The sequence below is a fragment of the Callospermophilus lateralis genome, chromosome X, assembly GCF_048772815.1.
Source record: "Callospermophilus lateralis isolate mCalLat2 chromosome X, mCalLat2.hap1, whole genome shotgun sequence".
Classification (NCBI taxonomy): domain Eukaryota; kingdom Metazoa; phylum Chordata; class Mammalia; order Rodentia; family Sciuridae; genus Callospermophilus; species Callospermophilus lateralis.
Window position 1 is genome coordinate 49,005,353 of NC_135325.1, and position 24,827 is coordinate 49,030,179.

At 39.5% G+C, this 24,827-nt stretch overlaps 1 protein-coding gene and 1 long non-coding RNA gene across 5 annotated transcripts in view; one reads left to right on the forward strand and one right to left on the reverse strand.

Moving 5' to 3' along the window:
- The window catches only part of Chic1 (cysteine rich hydrophobic domain 1), a 98,751-nt gene that overhangs the window by 1,048 nt on the left and 72,876 nt on the right, over window positions 1–24,827 (reverse strand). The window contains exons 10-12 of one of the 4 annotated variants that reach the window (XM_077107224.1): window positions 3,719–3,768; window positions 2,616–3,065; window positions 1,704–2,444 (exon numbers count right to left, since the gene is read on the reverse strand). The gene's annotated coding sequence lies outside the window, so the exon portion shown is untranslated. Of the gene's footprint in view, window positions 1–1,703; window positions 2,445–2,615; window positions 3,769–24,827 lie in introns of those variants that run through there. The other 3 variants (XM_077107225.1, XM_077107223.1, XM_077107222.1) reach the window with 3 other exon arrangements.
- Window positions 973–24,624, forward strand: LOC143639083 (uncharacterized). Its single transcript, XR_013154664.1, has 8 exons — window positions 973–1,038; window positions 1,213–11,448; window positions 12,465–12,557; window positions 13,303–13,398; window positions 14,262–14,474; window positions 14,738–15,062; window positions 15,844–16,029; window positions 17,141–24,624. It is a non-coding gene; the product is annotated as an uncharacterized LOC143639083 (long non-coding RNA).

A 24,827-nucleotide genomic window follows, 5' to 3' on the forward strand; every position in this document is an offset into this window, starting at 1 on the left:
CACACACCCTTAAGTGTAGAGTGGCTCCTGACAGGACACTTCTAATGAAATACTTTTCATTAACTCTTCACTTTATTCTGGTCTGGAAATTCTACTTTTCCTTCAGTTCAGATCCCACTTTTGCTTAGCTTATTGCCACCAGGACCAGGGATATATGCTTTGGATAGTTTCATGTTGCCACCTGGTGGTTATATCAGGCAGTGTCTATAGCAGGGATAGACATCAGGAGTTTAAGGGAGGGTCAGTCATTGGAATGGTCTGGATCTTTTAAAAAAAGGAAACTTTGTGGAAGGTGGTGGTTGACACCAAAGGAACTCAAATTCATAGACTGCCACAGTAACTTCCTTGACTCACATTTGTCTTTTATAAGCTATTTGCTTGCCAGTTATTGGTTGCAGCAGGAATTTAGAATCAGTACAGTGCTTTTGATTGGTTCAAACAGATTATGTATTTTGACCATGAAACTCCAAAAGTAAAAAAGTATTTAAAAGCCAAAGACTCAGTTTGAAAAGGACTAAGAGGTCCTACTACTGCTCTGAGCCTGTCTGTAGCACCAACACACTCCTAAGCACTTTCAATTTCCATCAGACCCAAGGGACTCTTGCAGGATCTCTCATACTTCCTTTAGTATGTTACCTACCAGAAGGGAAATGTTTACAAGATGTTTCTCAGTCATAACTTTGAGTTTAGTGGTAGAGTTATAAATCTGGTTGTAAGTGGTATTTGGGGGCACATTAAAGCAGTATGTACCCATTTTATGGATGAGAAATGTTGAGGTTGTGATTTTTGGACAGGAATTGAACCCTACTTGTGGTTTGAGTTCTTTGTAGTATGGTACTGTTTTGTTTGTTTTTATTTGTTTTTCATTTTTCATTTTCTTTGTTCATTTTAACTGATCATAGCTTCCGGAAGAAGTCAGACATTGAATATTTTAGGCCACTCCTCTAACACACCCTTCCCCCTCCACGTCACTGAATTCTTTTAGCTGTGTAATCCTGTGCTGCAGCCATGTTTGGTCTTCTCGGGAGTTTCCTACACGTATGTTTCTCTTTATTTGCGGGTTTAAGGACCATTTTAAGGTTCCAGACCACCCACTATGAGGGTATTTTGCGGGTATTTAACAAACAAAGATCGGGAATTGCATAAATTATTTTTAAAAAATTCCTTGGCTTTGTTATGTTATTTTGTTGTCACCTTCTCCTTGTTTTTCAGATTCTCGACTTATTGTTAGGTCATTGCCGCGCAATTTCCGTTTTTTTGTTACATCTTTTCTTTGGAATACTTTTGGTTGACTTTTTGGTTGACCTTTCTTGGATTGATTTGGTTTTCTACTCACCTTATGTTTAGCCCATCGGGGCCGGATACCTGGCATATTTTTTTTCCCTTTTGCCCAACGGGGCTGTGGATACCTGCCTTTTATTTTTATTTATTGACTTTTTAAAATGTGCCCTTGGGGACTGTGGATACCTACTCTTTATATGCATATTTTTTTATTCGCCCATCCGGGCCGCGGATACCTGCTGGGTCTGTCTCCTCTGAAAGCCCGCCCATCCGGGGCTGTGGATTAGCCCATCGGGGCCTCGGATACCTGCTCTTATTTTTTTTTTTTTTTTTTTTTTTTGATTTGCCCATCGGGGCCTCGGATACCTGCTTTTTTTTTTTTTTTCCTTTTTTTTTCTTTTTTTAATTTTGGTTGGCTCATCGGGGCCGCGGATACCTGCTTCCATTTTTGTTTTCATCTTCCGTTGAGATGTTGTGGATCAAAATGTGCTGATGTTGTGGGTTACTGCAGTACCTGAATGATCCGGTTGTGTTGGTGTGTGAGCAGAACTTACGGCTTTGAGCGGGCATGCGGGCATGCTGGCTGTGGGCGCCATGTTGGCCTCGCTGCACGTGTGGGCAGAGGTCTTGTCAATTGTGCTAAATATATATGGAGGCAGAATGGATGCCCCACCCTGCCCCCCTGCAGAGCGACAGTCAAGTGCTTTGCATGAGGTATAAGGATTTTGGTGCTCAACCATTCTGTAGGTGAAAGTGGAGGGCAAGGAAGCAGGGGCAGGGCTCAAAATGGCGGATTTGAAAAGTGCTGCATTGTGTAGCTTGGCTTTGCCTTCTTGAACTGCACAAAATGGCGGATCCACTTTTTTGAAGTGGCGGGAAGGCCACATGACGTGGCGAGTCTTTGTTCTGAAGTAGCATGGCTGTGATTCATTTTGCTGTTCCAAAAAGATGGCTAATAAAGCCTCTGCAAAAGTATAAAAGTACTTCAGGTTTTGTTTTTGTCATGTGGATTTCAGGGTGGATTTTGCTGCAAGGGCTTACCTGGTTGCTACCAGGGAATTTGTTACATTGTTGACGTGGCAGGGTTTTGGTTGATACAATCTAAAGTGGTTTTTGCAGAGGTGGTCCTGCTGCATTAAGATGGCGTGCTTTGCTTCCTTATGCTGCCAGAGACAAAAGCCAGAGAGAAAAATGGTTTGGCAGTGCTGGATTGCTCCAGGACCTAACCAATTGGAAATGCAAGCGGAATTTAATTGCACACAGCCAATTGAAGCATATGATTGAATTAGACTTGGGCAAAAGGCTGTGTTGGTGGACCTTTCAAGGACACTTACCTTATGTGTATCTCTCTACACTTATGCTCTTTGGCTCCATTTCAGCATGGCTCCTTGAAGTGTTGGAAAGAAATCAGGATGGGCAGGATGAATTCCTGTTTTATTGTGATGGCCAAAGGCTAATCTACTCCTTGGCCACTGGTCTAACCTGCACTGTGGCCAGGTTTGTCTGGTGTGGACAAGGTCAAGGACCAAAATGGATCTTAGATGGTCATTGAACAACAAGTGTTGGAAGAGAAACCCCTGCATTCCTCAATAGGAACACTACCTCATGGCTAATGCTGGGGTCAGATTTTGATTTCAGTGAGAAGTCTGTGTGGCTTGCTAGTGTTTCAATTGAAATAAGAAGTGAGTATTTAGAGGCTTCATTTGTAGATTTCATTTGACTTAGCTTTAATAAGTTTTCATTGTAGGTTCTTCAGAGTTTGTAGATTCTCGTATCATAATTTCCTAAAGAGATTCAAAGTCAAGATCATTTGGCATTTAAAATATTTGCTGGTTTTTTTTTTTTTAAACAATAGCTTAAAAACTACTTCCCTTAAATCTGTTTCACTGGACAGGAATAGTAAAAAGTTAAAAAAGAAGTGAGTATTTAGAGGCTTCATTTGTAAATTTCATTTTACTTAATTTTAATGAGTTTTCCTTATAGGTTCTTCAGAGTTTGCAGGTTCTCATATCACAATTTCCTAAAGAGATTCAAAGCCAGATTATTTGGCATTTAAAATATTTGCCGTTTTCTTTTTTTTAAAACAATAACTTATAAACTAAGACTTCATTTATAGATTTCATTTTAGTCAGATTATTTAGCATTTAAAAAATTTGCTGTTTTTTTTTTTTTTTTAAACAATAGCTTAAAAACTCCTTCCCTTAAATCTGTTGCATTGGACAGGAATAGTAAAAAACTTAAAAAGTTAAAACAAGTGAGTATTTAGAGGCTTCATTTGTAGATTTCATTTTACTCACATTATTTGGCATTTTAAAAATTTGTTTTTGTTAAACAATAGCTTAAAAAACTCCCTCCCTTAAATCTGTCGCATTGGACAGGAATAGTAAAAAACTTAAAAAGTTAAAACAAGTGAGTATTTAGAGGCTTCATTACTTACCTTTAATGAGTTTTCATTGTAGAGTTTGCAGGTTGTCATATCATAATTTCCTAAAAAGATTCAAAGTCAGATTTTAATTTGCTGTATTTCTAAAAAAAAGAATAGTAAAAAAATTAAAAAGTTAAAAAGGAGTATTTGCTCTTGTTCTCCGGGGCTAGGCAGTAGCACGCTCCCCAGCACAGTATGCCTAGCACGTGGCTAGACTACTTGGCGATCTACTCCGGGCAGGCGCTCTCGAAGCTCTGCTCCCAAGGCTCCAGGGTCCTCCCCTGGGCCTTCAGTTTCCGGGCCTCTGTTTCCAATCCTCAGAAGCAGGTGAAATAAAAAGTTTTAAAAAAAGGTCTACACTAGGACAGGCCTTGATTCTTCCCATTCATGATGCTGCACTAATTAATAACTATCTGGCAGAAAATTGGAGTATTAATGCCCACATTTCCATCTTCTATGGTTTTCTGCTGACCCAACTTGTCCCCACCCTGCTGGCAGCTATACCTAGTCCTACCCTATTGCCACTGCCACTTAACAGAGCTCGCAAACTGTGGAGCCCGTGAGCTGGCGGGCAGACAGATGGGAGGCCGCTGCAACCCCAACCTATATACAGCCCCAGGCCCCGCCCCACTTCCGGCCCTGAATAAGTCCCAACCCCCAAATCTCCCAACTCGCTTCCGGCCCGACCCCCATATCTCCCTAGTCCCTTTGGGCTGGACCCCCCACAGCCCGGACCCCCCACAGCCTGGACCCCCCACAGCCCCTGTCCATGTCCCTGCCCCGCCCTGCCCCGCCCTAGCCCCAGGCCCAGCCCCCTTCCCCCCAGGCCCAGCCCCCAGCCCCGTCCACGCCCCCCCCAGGCCCAGCCCCTGCCCCTGCCCCTGCCCCAGCACCTCCATCTCCCAACCCCAGCCCAGTTTCTGCCATAAAGCAACCGCCATCTTAATGGATTGAGCTGGGCGCGCCATTGTTCATTTTGTTAAGACTGAGACCCTCTACCCCTAGCAGTATTTATTTTCAGTGCTGACTGCCCCTGTCACGAACTTGATGCACCCAGTCCCCTTTGTCCACAGGTCCCATAACAAAGAGTGCCTGACCCTATAAAGATGGGAAATGTTAATTAATTAATCAATATCTTCATATCAGAGAATGGTTGCCCATAATTGAAGTTACTCCCCATTTTCTCAGTCCCCTATGTTAAGGAAGGAGAAACTATTGTTGAGATTGCCCCAGTAGTCACAGTCTCATTCTCAAACCACCTTTCCTTGGAATATTAATGGGTATGGTCATAATTGTTCTTGGTCTTACCTAAAAGAGCCACCTATACTCTTTTCATTGCTGGTGCCTTGAGCAGACTACCAAATACATTGCATTGCCTCTGCTCCTATATGTTTGTTTAAGATGTCCCCTCTTGGTGCCATTACTGCTGAGGAGTAACAGTCTATCTGGGGTCTAGCACAATGAAAGTGGATTCCCATCCCATTCAATTTTCTGGGATACTGCTAGAAAGGGCAGATTATTAAAAGTGCAGCTCTTTCGCAGTTAATTTACACAGCTGTAGTTTTCCAGAGCCTTGTCCATTGGAAAGGACCACTGTGTCCTCCTTATACACTGTAACATGTGCTGTTCACCTCCAGTGCTCTTTTCTTCAATCCATGATGTCCATCACTACATTTGTGCACTAGCTCTGTCTACTCCCTTTATTTCAGCAGGGGATTCTTACTACTCAAGACCTCTGTACTAGGACAGTTTATGTGCACAATCCTAGTTGATTATAACAAAATCTTTGATATTAAGATCTCTGCACCATCTCTGCTTAAATCAAGAGGGTGCTGATTACCTAAAGCCCCTTCTGAAAGTATTATACAAAACTGCAGTTTTCTGTAAATTTGGGATCCCATCCTCTCAGGCTCCCTCTGAATTACTGCAGGGGCCACTTTGGACTGACAAAGTGCACAATTAAAATTGTGGTTCCATAAACTAAAGATTCCATCTCCTCACACCCTATTAGCATTGGGGCAGAGAGTGGAGCTAGTAAGGTCCTTCTTTTGTACAGTTAATATATGTGAATGGGTTTTTCCCTCTTCCTGTGCATGGAACAAATTTCTGGAATTCAGCAGTGGAAGACCTACCTTAACTTGAGACCTTTGCATTAGAATAGATAATGTGAACCATGGCAACTGACCACAATTATGTCTTTCTGATCAAAGTCACTTGTTACTTTTTCACCTTTGCCAGGACTATGAATAGGCAAAATTCCAATGCTAATGGCCCCATCCTTTAATTCCACACTTCCTTTATATTTAAAAGAAGGAATGGAAGGACCCTTTTCTTGGGACTGCTAATTTATTTCCAGTTGATCCTGGTCTGTCCCAGTAAGCTAAAGTCTGGACTTCTGGGATTTATTATATAGCAGGGGCTGTGAGGACCAGAAGTCTTTCTGTTAGAATATGAAAGAGCAAAACTGCACCAGGGCCCTATTCAATTATACCTCCTTGGCATAACAGCAGGGAGGGCTTTTATATTACTTAAATGTGCATAATTAACAGTATTCTATGCCTCCAATGTTAGAGTAAGATTCCATTTCTTTGCTTCATGGCATCACTGTGGGGGGGGGGGGCTTCTAAGTAGCCAAGATTTACTCTATTAAATGTTCATACTTAATTTTGCTCCAGTAATATGCACCAGGTAAAAACCCCACATACTATTTACATTGCACCTGGAGGTGCCTACTACATTAGACCCTTAAACTAGCAGTTAATGTGTACAGTCTTCGTTGTTCTGTACACGTTCCCAGATGTCCAAAACTGTGCCTTTTGGATCAGGGTGCTGACCAACATAAAGCCCTTGTCCTGAGACTACAGATATATGTATATGGTCCTTCAAGTTAGCTTTCTTTCTGTGACCCTTCACACCTTCTTTGGCTTACTGCATAATGCACTGTTCACTTGAGGACCATTTTCAAAAACTATTAATGTACATAATGAAAATTGCCTTAGGATCCTTCCCTTTTATAATTTCTTTTAAGTACAGCAGTGGTGTTGGCCATTAAGGCTCCATTTTGTGGCCTGCTGGTATGCATAACTGGATTTGTCCAGGTTTCTATGGACTAGAGCAGGAAGCCACTCTGGAAGTTTCTGCCATTCCCTTTCAGCAGGGAGTGCCCACTGCAGAAGATCCCTATATTTGAACAGTCAAAGTGTACATATTTGTAATAACTGCCTCTTTGACTTTAATGTACAAACAGTATGTGGCTCATCCCATATGAATAAGATCTTACTCTTAGACCCCTTTGCAGTTCAGTGGGGGTGTTTATCTCTATTGCCCCTATTTGTGGGCTTTTATGTGGATGATTATGCTTGTCCATGTTCTTGTGTACTAGATGAGGAAACCTTCCCCACTCTGCCCTTCTCCCTCCTCCTTTCCCTTCCAGTAGAAATGACTACTCCATAAGATCTTTATATTTGCACAGTCACGGTGCACAACTATACTAACCAGTCATGCACCTTTAACATTAAGGTGCATAACTCCATGTGGTTCATCCCATTTGAATAAGATCCTACTCTCAGACCCCTTTTGCAGTAAATCAAGGGGTGCTGATCTCTACGGCCCCTATATGGCCTTGGCCTGTTATATGAGTGATGATATTTTCTGGGTTTCTATATCCCAGACAAGCCTTCTTCCCCCAATTTCTATCTTCCTTCCACTTGTGAAGATCACTCCATAAAATCCTTGTATTTGGACAGTCAAGGTGTACAATTGTAATAACCAAACCATGCACCTGAACCATGAATATTACTACACTTGGTTTATCCATTTGAATAAGATCATACTCTCAGATGCCTTTTGCAATACAGCAAGGGGTGGTGGTCTCTAAGGCCCCTATTCTTGGCCTGTTATATGGGTGATATTTCCCTGGGTTTCTGTGTCCCAGACAAGCCTTCTCCCAACAATTCTTACTCTGTTGGGCTGGGCGTGTAGCTCAGTGGCACAGTGCTTGCCTAGCACATGTGAGGCACTAGATTCAATCCTCAGCGCCACACAATAAATAAAGGTGTAGAGAATATTCTACTCTCAGACACTTTTTGTCATAGAGCAGGGCTGCTGATTTTCAAGGCCTTTACTCTTGGCCTGTTTTGTGGGTGTTTATACTTGTCTAGATTCCTGTGAATTACACAAGGGAACCAACTTTACCTTCCCTGCCCTATCCCTCCTTTCCCTTCCATCTGCCTTTTCCTGCTAACAGGGAGTGGCCACTCCATAATACCCTTAGATGTGGAGAATTAAGGTGCACAATTATACTAACCAGTCCTGCACCTTTGACATTAATGTGCATAACTGCACTTGGCTCATCCCATTTGAATAAGATCCTACTCTCAGACCCTCTTGCAGTACAGTGGCAGTACTGATCACTGAGGCTTCTCCTCCTGGCTTCCTCATGTTACTGGACAGTCTTCCCCTCAGTCTCTTTGCTTATGAGGAGGGAGTGTCTATTACTTTAAAATCTTTGTGAAAAGTGTCTAGTTTTGATTTATCACAACTATGTCCCTTGGGCATTAATATAAATAATTGTGGCATGGTTCATCATATTTAACAAAGGTCCTACTATTATACCATCAATTTGCATATACCAAAGTTTACGACCTCTGGGTCTCCTTTCTTGGCCTGTTAATACACAGAATTGCATTTTAGTGGGTTCTTGGGCACTAGAGAAAGATACCTCAACATCTGACTTCTCGGCCTTTTAATAAGTGATACCCACTGCTTAAGACCTCTACACCTGGACAGTTAATGTGCATACATGCAGTTGTCCACAACCCTATTACATCTAGGACCATTGTACTCCCTTTGCTCTTTTTCAGGGGATACTCCACTGCGCCTCCTAGTGGACCATTAATAAACGTAATTGAATTTTATTTTTTGTCTTTGTAGACTAAGATCTACCTATCCTTTGCAGTACAGAAGGGCCTGCTGATCAAGCAAGGTCCTTTTCTTTTGGACCTTTAATATGTATAATTGCATTTGCTACTGTTCTGTGCACTAGAAAGGGATCCCACATACTTCCTTGGCACTTTTAGCCAAAAGCAAGAACCCACTACTTGACTCTGTCTTAGAAAGTTCCCATGCACAAAGAAAATGCTCTATCTATGCATGTCTTATGTAGAACCCTTGTGCTCTCCTTGCTTTAGAGCAGAGAGATACTTTTATTCAGTCCCACTTCATTTGGACCTCAGCGTATGTTAATACTAGGATTTCATCTCCTCATACCCCCTTTGCATCAGGGAGACATTTATTATGAATGAGCTCTTCTCTTCCAAATATTAACGTACATAATTATATCTGTTTGTGGACCTGTGTAGTAGAAAGGACCTTAAGTTCTTATTACTACCTTCTGATTGCTGCTGAGGCATACTGTTCATAACCACGTCTTGCATAATTAATGTGCAACGATAACAATAACAACAACAATAATAATAATAATAGAGAAAGTACTGATCATTAGGTAAGACCACTGCACCATCATTATATACATCAGTGGTGCTGACCAACTAAGGTCCTTTGGACTTTCAATGTGAATATGTGCAATTATACATGGGTAGAATCCTATGTTCTTACACCCCCTTTGCATTACTGCAGAGGCTGCTGACCACCCAAAATGTCTACTGAGACTGTTATGGGCACAATGGAAATTATTAATGTTTCTTTTTTTTTTCCTTCCCTGAAACTTATCTGGGGACTGTTACACAATGGCAATCATCACTAGTTATATTTCCTCCTTGGCCTTGTTAAGAAAGCACCCTGACCGCAGTGACCCATAGCACAATAAAGTATAAACATCACAGTATGCCATGTACTTGTACATCAAACAGTGAATGGCCCATACTTCCACTCCGGTTACTTTAAAACATAAAATCCCAAGTAACCATGGACTTACTCTTCATAGAAGCCCCGCCTCCTGTATGCCCCTAGACCCATCTTATGGACTACTAATGCTCACAGTCCAGCCATTAGATAAGATTGTGCTCCCTTTCTCCCCATTACCCTCCTCTGCCCCATTCACTTCTTTACTGAGTAATGTTGACTGGGCAAGGCCCTCTTTCTTAACAATCCCAGATATCCTTGGCCTACCCACTTCAGTTGCAATTTCCTTGGTCCTGCCCATTACACCCAGAGCCCTCCCACTTCCTTTGCACTGCTTCTGAGTAGTGCTAATTATCCATAGCCCCTTCTGTGTCCTTAAAGAACACAGGACTGATTGTCCCAATTTTCTCCCCATCAGTCCAAGATATTGCTACCATTTGATACATTTGTGCAGCACTAACTATTAAAATCAGGCCTGAACTAGGTAGATGAGCCTTCACCTTCCCTGGCTGGAGCATTTGTTAATTATCACAATTCCAATTATGGGCACATTCTGGGGATAAGAACCCCTCCTGCCCATCTTTGTTACTTCTTTACTGTGTAAAATATTCAAGGCAAATCAGGCTCAGGGAGCTGGATTGCCATCCTTGATATAGGGTTTTCATTATATAGTAATAATTGAAAATTGTCTCCCTAGGAAGGAAGATTAACATTGCTCTACATTCTTCCTTCCAGAGCAAATTTCCTGGTTAATAAATCTCCTTGCTGGGAGTAGTGGCACATGCCTGTAATCCCAGCGATGCAAGAGGCTGAGGTAGGAAGATTGAAAATCCCAGGCCAGCCTGGACAACTTAGTGAGACCCTATTTCAGAATTAAAAAAAAAAAAAAAAAAAAAAACAATAAAAAGGGCTGGGATATAGCTCAGTGGTAGAGTATCCCTGGGGTTCAATCCCCAGCATTGCAAAACAAAGCAAACAAACCAGAAAACAACAACAAAAAAAAACACCCAACAACACCCATATTCTCTTTTTTATGTGGCAGTTGTACAATGCTAATTGCCAAGATATGATCAGAAAGTTGCTGTTAATTTTCTTAAAAAAAAAAAATTTAAAGACAGACATTTGGAATTGCAAGGTGGAATTGATTACCTGGCCCTTACGTATTTTGAAGACAAGAATCCACTTATACTTTGTACCCAAACCAAAGATTTGTCTGTGGACAAACCACTTTGACTCTTGCTATTTTAGTATTTAAAAAGGAGTACCAGAATACAACTCTTAAGACCAGTATCTTTCTTACTACCATTTTAAAGCCAGTCTTTGGGCTTTAGCACCATGCACTTTTACGAAAACTACCTAAGCCTTCTAATTCTTAAATTTCCTCATCTTGAACACCAGCTCAGGATTGCCATAGAAGGATTAAATAAGAGGACATGTGCTGAGGAGCTTTTGAAAATTAAAGGCCACCTCATTAGATTATTATATAAAATGTACTGTTTAATTCTGCTAGTAATTTAAAGTAGTTTGAAAAAGCACCCTAGAATGATGACTTATCTTAGAAATGAGGGGCCCTGTTTCCCCATATTACAAGAAAAATAAGCCAAGATCTAATCATTTTTCTGAACATAAACTTCAACAGTGAGATGGCTGCCTAGTAAAAACAATATCCCAGCCTCTAGTATACAGAGTGGTGACTAAATATATTAATATGAAACTTTTGAAGCAAATAACTAGTCATCCCAACAGTAATTCCTCCTAGTCACTGATAAAGAATACTATTACTCTGAGAAGGATGTCAAAAGATCTGCCCATGTGAGTGCAGTTTGCACTACCACCTCTTTGGACAGCTGTAAGAAGAGATTCTGGCTGTTTACAATACTGTAAGTACTGCTTTGTAGCTATTAAAATAATCATTTCCCTATTCTATTTTCTTTCTCTTAAATGCTACCCTATAGAAAAGTCAGAGTCTAATAAGCCTCTTTTCTACTTCTCAAGTCACCTTGTGTGTATGTGTGTGTATGTATATATATATATATATCTTTATACACAATGAAAATATATTCTTTCACATAAAATTTAATTTCTTTCTTTTTTTTTTTTTTTTGTGGTGTGTCAGCTCCATCCACCCATCCTAATAACACTGGCTGACTGGGGATAACATACACACACACACACACACACACACACATACAGATAAGTAAATAATAAAATAGTCTGGATTTTTTTTTTTGAAACATGATCTCTGCCATTGTTTCTCAGACTCAAGCCATGCTTCAGAAAGAAATACCATGGACTAGAGCAGGAAGCCACTCTGGAAGTTTCTGCCATTCCCTTTCAGCAGGGAGTGCCCACTGCAGAAGATCCCTATATTTGAACAGTCAAGGTGTACATATTTGTAATAACTGCCTCTTTGACTTTAATGTACAAACAGTATGTGGCTCATCCCATATGAATAAGATCTTACTCTTAGACCCCTTTGCAGTACAGTGGGGGTGTTTATCTCTAATGCCTCTATTTGTGGGCTTTTATGTGGATGATTATGCTTGTCCATGTTCTTGTGTACTAGATGAGGAAACCTTCCCCACCCTGCCCTTAAAGGAGCAAAATTTCCTGAAATCCCAAAGAATGTGTTTGATGGAACACTGACTTAAGAAGTTCTTTAAAATGTAAACATGTTTTCATATTTCAGGTTACCATTATTAAAAACATGTTTTATACAACTCCTACAGAACTTGGGGATCCATGAGAATAGAGCCACAACCCCCCCGCCAAAAACGAATATAGCCACAAACCCCAGAGTTCTTATCACCTCAATTTGAGAAACACTGGTCTAGGCTTATGAAATATTTTTAATTGGAAATAATCAAATTAACTATCAGTGGAATTTGTTTCAAAGGAATGAATTTGGAGCTGGTTCTGTACGTGACTCAAGAGGAAGAATAACTCCTTTTATATGGCCACACTGATGACTGCTAGAGAACATCGAAAGGTAAATCTTGGAGTTGTATTCCAATTCATTGCTTGAAATAATCTCTGCCCCTAAGAAAAATCTCTAGCAACTGTAAGAAGGGATGTTCTAAAAATGTAGCCATCCTCAATATTGAGATAATCCTTGTTTTATTTTAATAGATATTCATTGTGCCAAGCACTGGAATGAATAACAAAACCAAAGAGAAGGCACAAATGAGCAAATCATTATGGAAGTTCTGTGGAGCATAGAAGATGACAGAGGAGTCTCAAAATTCTCATCAATGAATATTGAACTCTAGTGAAATGTTTAGTTCTGTACCAGTTCCAGAATGTAACCACTTTCTCTGGCCTCACATTCCCCCTTAGGGGGAAGGGAATGGTCCTGAACTATGTCATTACTATAGTAAAAAACAAAACAAGGGGGCTTTGATGCTCAAGCAGTACTACATTGGCAACCCAACAAAATAGCAAGGTATTTTAGACATGATAGTGCCAATAATAACCTACTAGTTGTACTGCAGTGAGGGAGAGAGTCAGAATATGGGAGGAAACCAATATTTGTTTCCTTCCAGAAACCATAAGTACATAGCGCATAAATGAATTTCAGCTGGGATCCATTAATCCTACTCTTCATTAGTGGGGTACTAGAAAGTACAGATAGGTATGTCTAATGCTTCATGTTATACTTCGTAGTCCCCCCACCCCTGCAATTTTTATTTAAAACCAGTTTTGGTAGCCTACTGAGCCCTTTCTTTCTTCTCAAGGACATTGAGAGCATGTGAGATTTGAGGACTGCAAGCAGCTTAAAGAAGCTACACATTCAGCAGACCTTCCCTTTTGAGAGTCTGGACAAGCACCAGGTAACCTGGGCAGAGAGCTTGCAGGCCACCTGAAGAAAAAGGTAGTTAGGGGAATTTATCATTGATAGATTTCTGCTTCGGCTTTAAGGGCTTTCACTTTCTGCAGCTCTTTGTATAAAAAACGGCACAGGAGCCACTTTTCATCAGCTCCTAGTTGGCCAATGAGGGATTAAAAGGCTTTTAAATTATTCCCATCTTCCTTTGGGCCAACCAGTGTTAAATTCTCAGGAGTTGCCTATGAATAGGATCAATTTGATCTGTATCAGATCTGTTCCCCAGCAGGCCTATTTGATTCCCTTGTCACTGCCACACCCTCCTTTTAAGAAGTTGGGGGTTTCTTAAAAGAGGTGAACACTGCAAAGCTAGAAGACAGGCAGGCACTTTGATAGGTGTGGGTTACTCAATCTTAACAATAGTGCCTTATCTAAGTGGCTTCATCTCTTGGTTGAGAAAGCCTTGGCTTCTCCTTCCATTGGTTTCAACTTTTAAATTTCTTGACCTCCATTATATTTCCAATGAGAACACAAACAAGAGCATTTACCACTCACATTCCAGAGGATTGCTCATTAGTAGACACTGGAGAATAAAGCAGAGTCTGTGAATTTGATAATTATTCAGCTCTAGATTGCTCTTGGAAATGAGGGGAAGTATGCAGAACAGTGTTGGGATAAATAGAACAATTCTCATGCTGCTAGACTGATCAACCCAGGGAGGTAAAGAGCTCTAAACAGCTGGAAGTGCTCATCCTTCACTCTGTATAAAGAAAAGGGTAGACATGATTTAATTCAGTTGCTAGTTACCAATGAGGACAGACTTTCTCAGTCTATTTGATTTTAATAATTTCTTTTTTTTTTCTTCTCTAGATGTTCCTCAGAAGAACAGGCTTGTTGCTTTGCAGTGTTAGTGACCTTTTCCCTTTGACGATCCCCAGGTGGAGATGGGGCATGAGGATCCTCCAGGGGAAAAGCTCACTGCCACTAGGCAACAACCCTGGGTCAGGAGATTTTACTAAGATTCTTTCCTGGGTCCAGATAGGAGGGTGAAGACTCAAAGACAACCACCGCATATCAAGATGGGTAAGCTATCCCTCAAAGCATAATAATCTTAAGTTTGATCTTGTTTTTCTCAAAAACAGTGAAGTTAGCTTTTCACAGAAATTGTATTCATTTTCCTGCTTTGGTACAAAGAGCTTCCTAACTAACCCGGGAGGCAACAGTGTGTCAGATTGGTGAAAGTAATGAGGTGAAGAAGTTACCATGCTGCATGAACCAGTTTAGGATAGAACTGCAGAATGTGGAAGAGGCCTACAATTAAATTTTCAAATTGGTCTTTCTTTTAGGAGAACATGGACAACAACTACCACCGCAACAACATTGATCTCCTAAGCAAATCATTCTGTTCCATGTGGTCCCCAAAATCTCCTTTGAAGCTTTACAGGGGAACTGGGCCAGGCATTCACAGACTTCAAGATGCCTTGGGATATCCATGGGATGTAACACACAATCAGCGGTTCGAGAAGATAAAAGAGAACTGTATCTCTGTATGCTATGCATGCGGATCGGCAGAAGAAGACTCATAAGTACAACTGGAAACCTGACCAAAAATGGTATAGGGTTATCTCACATTGGGCAGCATCTACAGAACCAGGACCCTTCACTCTCTAGGTCAGTAGATGGATGGGAAGGTTTAAGGGGAAGGGTTGGGAAATGATGGTCACCATTGAGTACAGTAATCCTAATGGTAAAGGCATTGTCTAGCATTATTCATAAAGAGTAGGTACTCTATAAATTCAATGAGATGTTTTCATGGAAGGAGCCCTTGAAATGTTATAATTGAGTAGAAAAACCCAAGGATTTAGAAATAGAGAAAGTTACTAGCAACTTGTTAGAAAGCCTAGGAAGATCTATTACACTCAGAATCCTTAGGGCCAGTACCCTATACTCATCTTTTTTATTGGGAGAGTGTGAGTCCCAGAGTGACTCACCTTTATCTCAGAGATCAATGTCATGAGTTTTTGAAATATTGCTCTATTGCTTTGTATTGGTAGTCCTGAGCCAAGATACTTTAATACACCTAATTTGGCCCTTCAATTTTTAGACCCTATTCTCTTTTTATCTCTATCTTTTTGTGATCTTAGTTATGAATCATTGGAAGGGACACCTTCCTAGCTGATTCTCATTCTAAACAGGATTCTAGTCTTCAACTAGAGAGACAAGGCTATGACTAATGATAGTGGCTCATAAAGTGATGGTGGACAAGACGTTTTCCCATTTCCTCTTCTGTATTAGTTTTGTCCTAAAGGGCCTAAAAGCTTAAACTTAACGAGTTTCTAAACTCTGTGAATACATTTTTTATAGTTCACAAATATGAATCTTCCATAACTGTAGCATAGTTATGCTTCTTCTATGACATTTACATGGTCTCTTTCTCTCTCTTTTTTTTAAGGTCTCGATTGATAATATCTGACAAACCATTATCCTTCCCAAAAGCAGTACAGAGAGCTGGATCATCATCAGGATTAAGAAATGAGAACACATCAAAAGGAGCCAAGTTTTCTACCTGAAGATCAACATGCCTGACACTAGCATTTCAGAATAGCAGAATTCAGTAAGCTGTTGGGGTTGCAATCCTGTAAGTATTGCCCCAGAATGAACGGCTGTTTGCAGGGAATTAATATTGGATGGAAACAGCGCCGAATCTGAGATGGGAAGATGACCAGTGTCCTATATTACCAACTGAATTCACTGTTAACTACTTACCAGTTGGATCACAGAGGGGGATTTAGCCTCTACTTGCCTTATTGTATATCTTCAATGTTCAGGTGTTCTGCCATTCTTAAAGGTTTAAATATTGAAAGCCTAAAAGACAGGTAATGCTTTCTGATGAAAGCTTGGCCCTTTCTCATCTCCATTTGGGAGAGAATCTGAGTTAAGATTTAGTGTAAAGAGAAACCTGGGTAACATGCAGTGTCCCACGCCTATAAGCCCAGTGGCCCTGGAGGCTGAGGCAGGAGAATCTTAAGTTGCAAGCCAGTCTCACCAACTAAAGGAGACCTTGTCTCAAAACAAAAAGGGGATGTAGCTCAGTGATTAAGCGTCCCTGGGTTCAATCCCTAATACCAAAGGAAAAGAAAAAAAAAAAAAAAGATGGATTTGGAAGCATCTATTGTCATTGTGAAGGATATGAGAAGTCTGTTTTCTAAATGGATGGGGAAAGGTGAAGCTATAAAATGAAAGGATTTTGCGCTATCCGAGGGCCCTTTATGAAAATTTTCACTCATCTGTGACATCTTCTTTGGTTCTTAGGGAAATCTTAGCAAATAGTTAATTGTAGCAGAATGTTAAGAGTGACCTTCTCTTTAAGTCCTTTCTGCTACTTCTTTAAGAGTATGACCACTGGCAATTGAGAGTCTTTGATTAGATTTCTCTGTTTGCCAGGGTTAAAGAAATTATGAATGTGAAGTACTTAGAGTACAATGACGGGCCGACGGCAAATAAAAAATTAATGCCAATGGTTTCACAGATTCCTTTTACACAATATAAGTGACCACTAGCACTCTGTGGGCAGGCAGAGTTGGCATGTAAGAAATCCTTAAGCTAACAGACTTATTATTGTTAGTAGTAATATAAGTAGCACTGGTACAAAGAATTGCTTTTCATAATTAATGGCACCTTTCCTTTTTTTTTTTTTTTTTTTTTTTAATTTTGTGCCTCTTGTGTCCTTCGCTGTGTCTCGTCTCTAGTCCTTCTTAGTCTCCTCCTGTGATGGTCTGCCTTTGTTTATCTCTTTCGCTCCTAAGTGTGTATTTCTTTGCTTGTCTATTTCTTTCTTGCTCTTTCTTCTCTAACTTGAGTTGTGTCTGAATCAGCTCCATGTTTCTCTTGCAAATTTCTTCTGTGTGTGCCTCGTCTCACTTTCTCTTTCTGTTCCTAAGTGTGGTCTATGCACTGTTGGATCTCAGTAGTTTTTGGATGGATCTCTCTAGTTTTTGTTTGCTTGCTATTGCTCTTCGCTCTCTTAGATCTATCTTTCTTTCTTTCTTTCTTTCTCTTTCTTTCTTTCTTTCTTTTCTTCCTTTTTTCCTCTTTGAGGTCATATGCTTTGTGCTTTTTTGCCCTTTTTTTATTGTGCCTACCTTGCTTTTTGTCTTGGTGCACTATGTATTTGTCTTTTTGTCTTGGTATTTGTTACCTTCTCTCCTTTTTGTAAGTTGGACAATTCACCTTTTTCTGATTCTGGCATCCATTCTGCTCCTTATCTCACATTTCTCTTTGTTATATTTCCTCTCTACCTCTCTAGTGCTATTTTCTCCCTTTTTGCTCCTGTGTATACCTCAGTGTCTCTTTGTTTGTGATTTTCTATTTCAGCATTACTCTCTGTTTGTTTGTGTGTCCTCTCTACTTTTTCCTTTTCTACTCATCTTTTGAGTATTTCAGCCTCTTTGTGAGTCTATGTTTCCCTCTCTCTGACTTCATGTAATCCTCTCTTGGCTATCTCTTTGTGTATACAGGCTATGTGCATATGTGTGCATGCTTGCTATGTGTGGCAGAGGGGCTTCCTAACCCTTTCCCAATAGGTTCAGAATGTCAGCTATCAAAATCAGCATTGCAGAGCTGTTCCTTGTGCCAAGCTGCCCTGTGAGATGATCCAATACCAAAATATGGTCCTGGAATCCAGACTGAAGTTAAAACCCAAAACCTAAGATGGACAAAAGGTAGAAGCCCCAAAGTGGAAGACAGGTGGTTTGAAACTTGAGACTCAGGACTAAGATGAAAAAAAGCCCATGTCTCAAGATAGACGGAAGTCTCAAGTCTGACATAAGACCAAGGTCTTAGTTTGAGGATTTAAGACCCATGGGTGGAAGACCCCACACCCAAATAAGCGCAAGGATTCAAGCCTCCCTACATGGACGGAAGGCCTAAGAGAAACAGATCAAGAATAAAACCTGGAAACTGGAGGTTCCAGGTTTCTGATTTGGAACTCAGGAAGGACAGAAACCTCAACACTGGGGAAATACCAAGATGAGGACCCTAAACCACAAATCTTTTTCTATTGCTATTCTGCCCACTGTTGGGACATTTTCAATACTCCCCTTCCAGATCTCTTATTTGCATGAAAGCCTGATTCTTTTGAGATGTACTTTTTGATGTTGCCATTTGCCTTAAAGGAACATATCTTTAGAGTGACAGTATTATGCATAGGCCAATCTTGAGCCCATTTTGAACCCATTCATTAAGATTTAAACCTCCATTTCTCTTCACATCTACTTCCAGTCAATATGTAGTCTGCCTTTTGTTACATCATTCAGTAGCAAGCTTCCATATAGACACTATATTTCAGTTCTCCTTAACTCAGAAGCCTTAGTTTGATGAGAAAAGGGAGAGAAAGTGCAAGGCTATCTATCTAGAGAGGACACCCAGATGTGACAGCCTTCTGAGAACTACCAGCCAGCATCACCTTCCTGCTTTGACCTTGGGTGAGCAGGATTCCTGGGGTTTGGAATTTCTAGTAATATCTTCCAAAGGGGTGATTAGGCCTGAGACAGAGTGAGAGCTGAACTCCCTACTCATAGTAGTGGCCAAAGAATTTGGTGGACTCTGTCAAACCTACTCCTGGGTTTGACCTATACCTCTAGTCTTAAAGATAAGAGATTTTGGAACTATTTAATCTTCTCCTTGACCCCTCTCCCTTTTATGAGAGAAACTGATTTAAATGATTGATAATATTATAAATGCACTGTAATTCACAAGAGAAAAAAGGAACTTGTACGCATTTATAATGGACTGGCAATCATGCACAGCTGATATTTCAAAGTATAATGTTAAGTTGTAAAGCATTGTGTAAATCAGGGGTCATTATGATTTTTCTGTAAGGGGTCTAATTGTGAATATTTTAGATTTCATGGGCCTCTTCTATATTCCTAAAAGGTAAGAACCATTCTTAGCTTGCAGGTCAAGTGGATTTGGCCTGCTAGCCCATAGTTTACCAATTTCTGATGCAAATGCCTGAGAATATGTCTGAATAATATTAATTTCCTTCTCTTTGCCTATCCCCGTGCTACTAAGTATGCAGGGGCTTATGCGTTATCACATCCAGGTGACATGAAGAAAAAAATAAGAATGTGCCTTGTAAACTATTAAGCACATAAGAACTTTAAGTTTCCGTGTTGATGAATTAATGTTCATTACTTATTGTATGCATTCTACATGAGATGCACCATAGATACAAAGATTAAAAGAAGCCAGGAATGGTGGTTTATACCTGTAATCCCAGCTCTTCAGGACGCTGAGACAGGTGGATCATAAGTTCCAGGCCAGCCTCAGCAACTTAGTGAGACCCTGTCTCAAAATAAAAAGAAAAGCTGGGGATGAATAAACAAGTGCTTTGTCAAAAGAATACAATACTATGTAGATACATAAGTTTTCAATAAACGAATAATTTGAATATCAGGTCAATGTGTTTCCACTGCTTTGATGATTCTAAATAAAAATTCAGTACTTCAGAGAACAGAAAAAACACGGAAACTCCTCTTAATCTACAAAATATACTCCAAATACAAGTGATTAATAAATTGTCATCACCAACCAGGTGATGATCCCAGTGGCTCAGAAGGCTGAGGCCGGAAGATTACAAGTTCAAAGCCAGCCTTAGCAACTGAGACCCTGTCCCTAAATAAATAAATAAATAAATAAACAGACAGACGGACAAATAAATAAATAAAAAGGACTGGGGATGTGGCTCAGTGGTTAAGTGACCCTGGATTAAATTCCCAGTACCAAGAAACTGTCCTTATCTAAAATGTACCAAGAACTCTTAGTGTTCCAAAACACACTTAATGTGATTTGGAGGTGTGATAAAAAAACTATAAATGAACGGATAACTCTCTGTATCAAAGATACCAAAGTAGGACAAAATATATTTTTGCTGAACTAAAATTTTCATAAAGGAAGTGCATATTAAAGTCCTCTGTAAACTGAAGCACTATGCAAATATTAATAGGCTACCTGTTTATGAATATGAACTGCCTCTTCCATATGAGCTATTGTTTTCGGTCCATGGTATCCATGATTAATTCTCCCATGTAATAAGGGGAACATTAATGCTCTATGCTATTCAAGTATGAGAAATGAGATGATACTTAATTTACTATTGAGGTCATCTTAAACTAATGCCAGTCTATTTTCCCAGGTTAGAGGAAAGGCTAATGAATATGAGTGCATTCTTTAAACTATAAAGCACTCTGAAAAGAAGACAATAGATGGTTTCTATATGAATGAAACAACTTATTTATAAAATAAGCATTGTCTATACAAAATTCTCATTGTGTATGCTTGACCCACAATGAGAAGGGTGGTATAATAATAAAACCCAGGCCAGGTGGCATATTCCTTTAGTACCAGCATTCAGGAGCCTAAAACAGGTGGATCACTTAAACCCAGGCACTCAAGGCCAGCCTGAGCAACACAGTGAGACCCTGGCTTAAAAATATACTTATACAACCAAGGGTTTAAATAATGAAATAGTGAATAAACATCAATTGTCTACTATCTTATCCACTGTTATGGGCACTAAAGAAAGATTTACCATATTTCATTGTGCCCAGAGCTGAGAATAAGGAAATATGTTGGCATTTTCTGAATTCTAAAGCACCATATAAGTATAGCTATTGATTTTCCAATTTGGTGCTCCATGCCAAGTTTATAAAATTCAGTTATTATACTATGCTAATACATTTTCAAAATCCAAGGACTGTTATTTAACACTTAACATCATATGTAAGGCATTCAATGCCTGATGAATGCAAGAATGGATGGTAATCATCTGTTAGGTTCCAGTGTTCTTGCTTGGCACTGAGATGCAAAGATATACCATCTTTATTCTGTCCTTGGTAGCAGAAGAAATTATGTATAGTCTGAATTTATAATTTTTAAACTGCCAAACATGCATAAGCAATATCTTTTGAATTAATAATGATTATATTGCTTATTTCTCTTATTCCCAGAGATAGCAAGTGGGGTACAAAAATTCATTTTCTTTATTAATGAACCTGCAACAGAGATCTGTCTATATATTTATAAAGCCTACAGCTCTCTACAGAGAGGAGTTAAATGCCGGCTTAATCAGTAATCAGTGATTACTTTCTGTGAGGTTCACAACCGTATCCCTTAGAATAGCAAAATCATTTTATCATTATAGAGTACTCACAGGAGAAAATGAAATAACAAATGTGATATTCAGATCAAAGGGTCATGTAACCACTCACTACTAAGCTTATATAATGATGAAAACGGAGAAAATAGATTTGTATAAGGCAGTATGCTAAATGCTGAGCTAAGTAGAGGGGTAAAATCCCATCTACACTTACCACCTGGTTCAGTGGAAAAGGTGGGAAAACATTTTCTGAAAAGCAAGGTATGTGATTTTTCCACCCAGTTTCTTAAATATTGATTGAATGCTGATGATGTACATGAATTAGAACCACCCTGGCCTGGCTCAGAGACAGTAAAGGAGTGAAAGAAAATGGCATACCTGTCTAATTAATCTGACAAGTAAACCATCTTTTATGTAGAATGTGCCACTCTAGGTCCAAAAGATAAGTGAAATGGACCTAGTCTAAAGGACATTAGGTCACTGATCACAGCACCAGACAGACAACACTTCTTTGATTTGATTATTAAATAAATAATATTTCAGTGTCTGATCACTGAAAGGCATTGTGTTCAATGAATTAAAAAGGAGGTATGGTTCAGAAGACCCATTAACTTGCCTTGGAGATTTGAGAAAACACAGAAAAAAAAGGCAAGATTCCTTCAATGTAACATGAAAAAGTAAAATAAAGACATTTCCCCTACTTCTGGGAAAGAGCCAAAGACACTGACTTGTCGACCTCCTTTAAAGACTGGAAGACTGATAAAAGGGCTCACAGTTTGAACTTAATGAATTAATTAAACAAATATAGAATGTTTACTACAATTAAGTGACTCAAAAGGAGAATAAAAATGAAAACAATGGTTTTTAGAAATATTTGCTCATTGCTTGGCTTAGAAACAGGAAGACACGTGAGCAATAAAAAAGGATTTTCACATTTACCATATTTAGTAAAAATGTATTAAAACTGAATAAAGTATTGTTTTTAAGTGCTCAGTAGAACGAGGACATTTTTAAACACCTAAACCAAAATGCACTCTTTATCTCAATAGCATATAGTGGAAACACAAGAACACATTTAATAAGAGACTACGGTTCTTTTTTACTTGAAAAAAACTTATCAAACAATTGTGATATGGAAGACACTGAGAAGGAACAACTAAGTAGATTAACTTCTCATTGGCATGCTTGGTACAGTGGGAATAACACTTTATTATGGGCTTTCTGTTTTTTCATTCAGCCATATCACCGAAGATGATGTTAAAATACTAAATGAAATAGATGTGTTCCAAAACACACTTAATGTGATTTGGAGGTACAATAAAAAAAAAAAACCATAAAGGAACTGAAAACTCTTTGTATCAAACAGAAGTATCTATTTTGTCAAGCCACTATGTTAAATCTCAGAAAACAAAAAAGAGCTTGACTGAAAGACTGAATTCTTTTTGAGAATGGACAATCAATATTGATTCATTTTCCTCATTTATTTATCCATTCTACAAGTATATATAGGCGCCTATTGGATGTAAGGTCCTTAGGTTGGCCCAGACATTAAACAAGATGCTTGCCTTTCCAGAGGATTTCTTAAACTTTGCTTCTGGCATGTTTTCTGGTTAAGGGCATGGCTAAGTCCCCAAATAAATATCATTGTAGTTTTATTCCTCCCCAACACCTCTTCTACCATTCTGGCCACTATGTTGAGCAGGTAGCTGGGTTCGGTTAATGAGCTTATTCCTTAAGTTGCTGGTACCCTCCACTATAGAAGCTACTTCGTTTTCCTTGCCCATGCCTCATGTAAAATGATTATGATCACTGCTGAGGGGAGATGAGAGCCAACTAATTCCCAAACCCCAGTCTCATTGCCATCTACACCTTGGGGAACCACCCAGAATTACGTCACAACTGCTTTTGAATGAATTTGTCTGTTTTCAAATCCTTACCCCTAACATGCTCATGCATGTACATCCCCTAATAGATTTCTTTCAGAAAGAGTCCTCAGATAGCACATGAGTAAAATGTAGATGGAGACATGATTTTTCCTGGAGCAGTTCTCCATACTCAGGAAGGGCTTGTTATGGCAGAATATTGTCAGTAGATGAGAAGAGCTTAAATTTTTACTAGGCTTGCTTAAGTTTTAAGAACAATAAAAATTGGAAAAAAAAATTGGAGGAAAAATACCAAAAATAAAAACAACAAATAATCCTGTAAATGCATGCCTGGCTAGGTTTTGGCCTTTTCCATTTTTATATCACTCACAGAGGGTGGGACAGGAGGAAGAGTGAAGGAAAAGGTCAAACCTGTGTCTAAGGGCAGCCTCCATTTGTTCTGAATTGGCTTGGGAGCATTACTAGCTCCTGGCCTCACTGAATTAATGTGACCCCTGATGGTTTCCTTAACCAAAATTTGCTGTGAAGGAGGTGGACTTTATTGTTCATACTTTCAAAGCATCTAAGCAGTGTTTACATGGCAAGTCAGCACTGATACCCATAAAGGGAAAAGGAAATAGATAAATGGTGGAGGAAGCAATATTAAAAGGAATTTGGGAGTGACATTTTCTAGCTTTGACTATGTACATATTTTTAGTTAGATACAGCTAAAATAGTAATAATGCTCACTTAAAGTGTGGCATCAGCCTGACTCAGCAACACTTCTCTCTTTAGGTGGGGGATGGGGGACAGCTACAGGAATGTGGAAAGAGAAAAGCAAATAAATGCCTTCCTTGAACACTTCCTGCATTCCTGAGCACTACTCATTAAATAAGAAAAAGCAAAAAACCCCTGCTCCCCACACCTACTTTTATAATGTTAATGAAGCTGCCCAACAAACCCTTTTTAAAGGAAATGGCTTCATCTACATAAAGTGAAACCAAGACACCTGGGCTGGCCAACAGGCTTGTAAGACCTCTTCAGTCAGATCTTTTGTTTAGAAGCTTGAAAAATCTTGCTCAGACAGAATGAGCACCCAAAAGCAATCCTAAGTAACCCTTATTATACAAACTTATAAGAACTGGAGAACTGTTTCAACTGTTTGAACTGTCTGTTCACTGTTAAATAAAATGTTCTGGTTTTGAAACTTTTATTACCTTGTGACAATGTCTAATTCACTGTCCCTTACTCACCACACTGATTACCTAAACTCTTCTAATTTTTAAAATACTCTGATCATCCTACAGGGTTATGATTTGAGGTCTCATTTCTTACATGTTCAGTTACTTTGGTCAAGGAAACCAAGAAGCACCTATAAGACCAAAAAATGTGGGAAACAAAGAGCCTCAATGATCC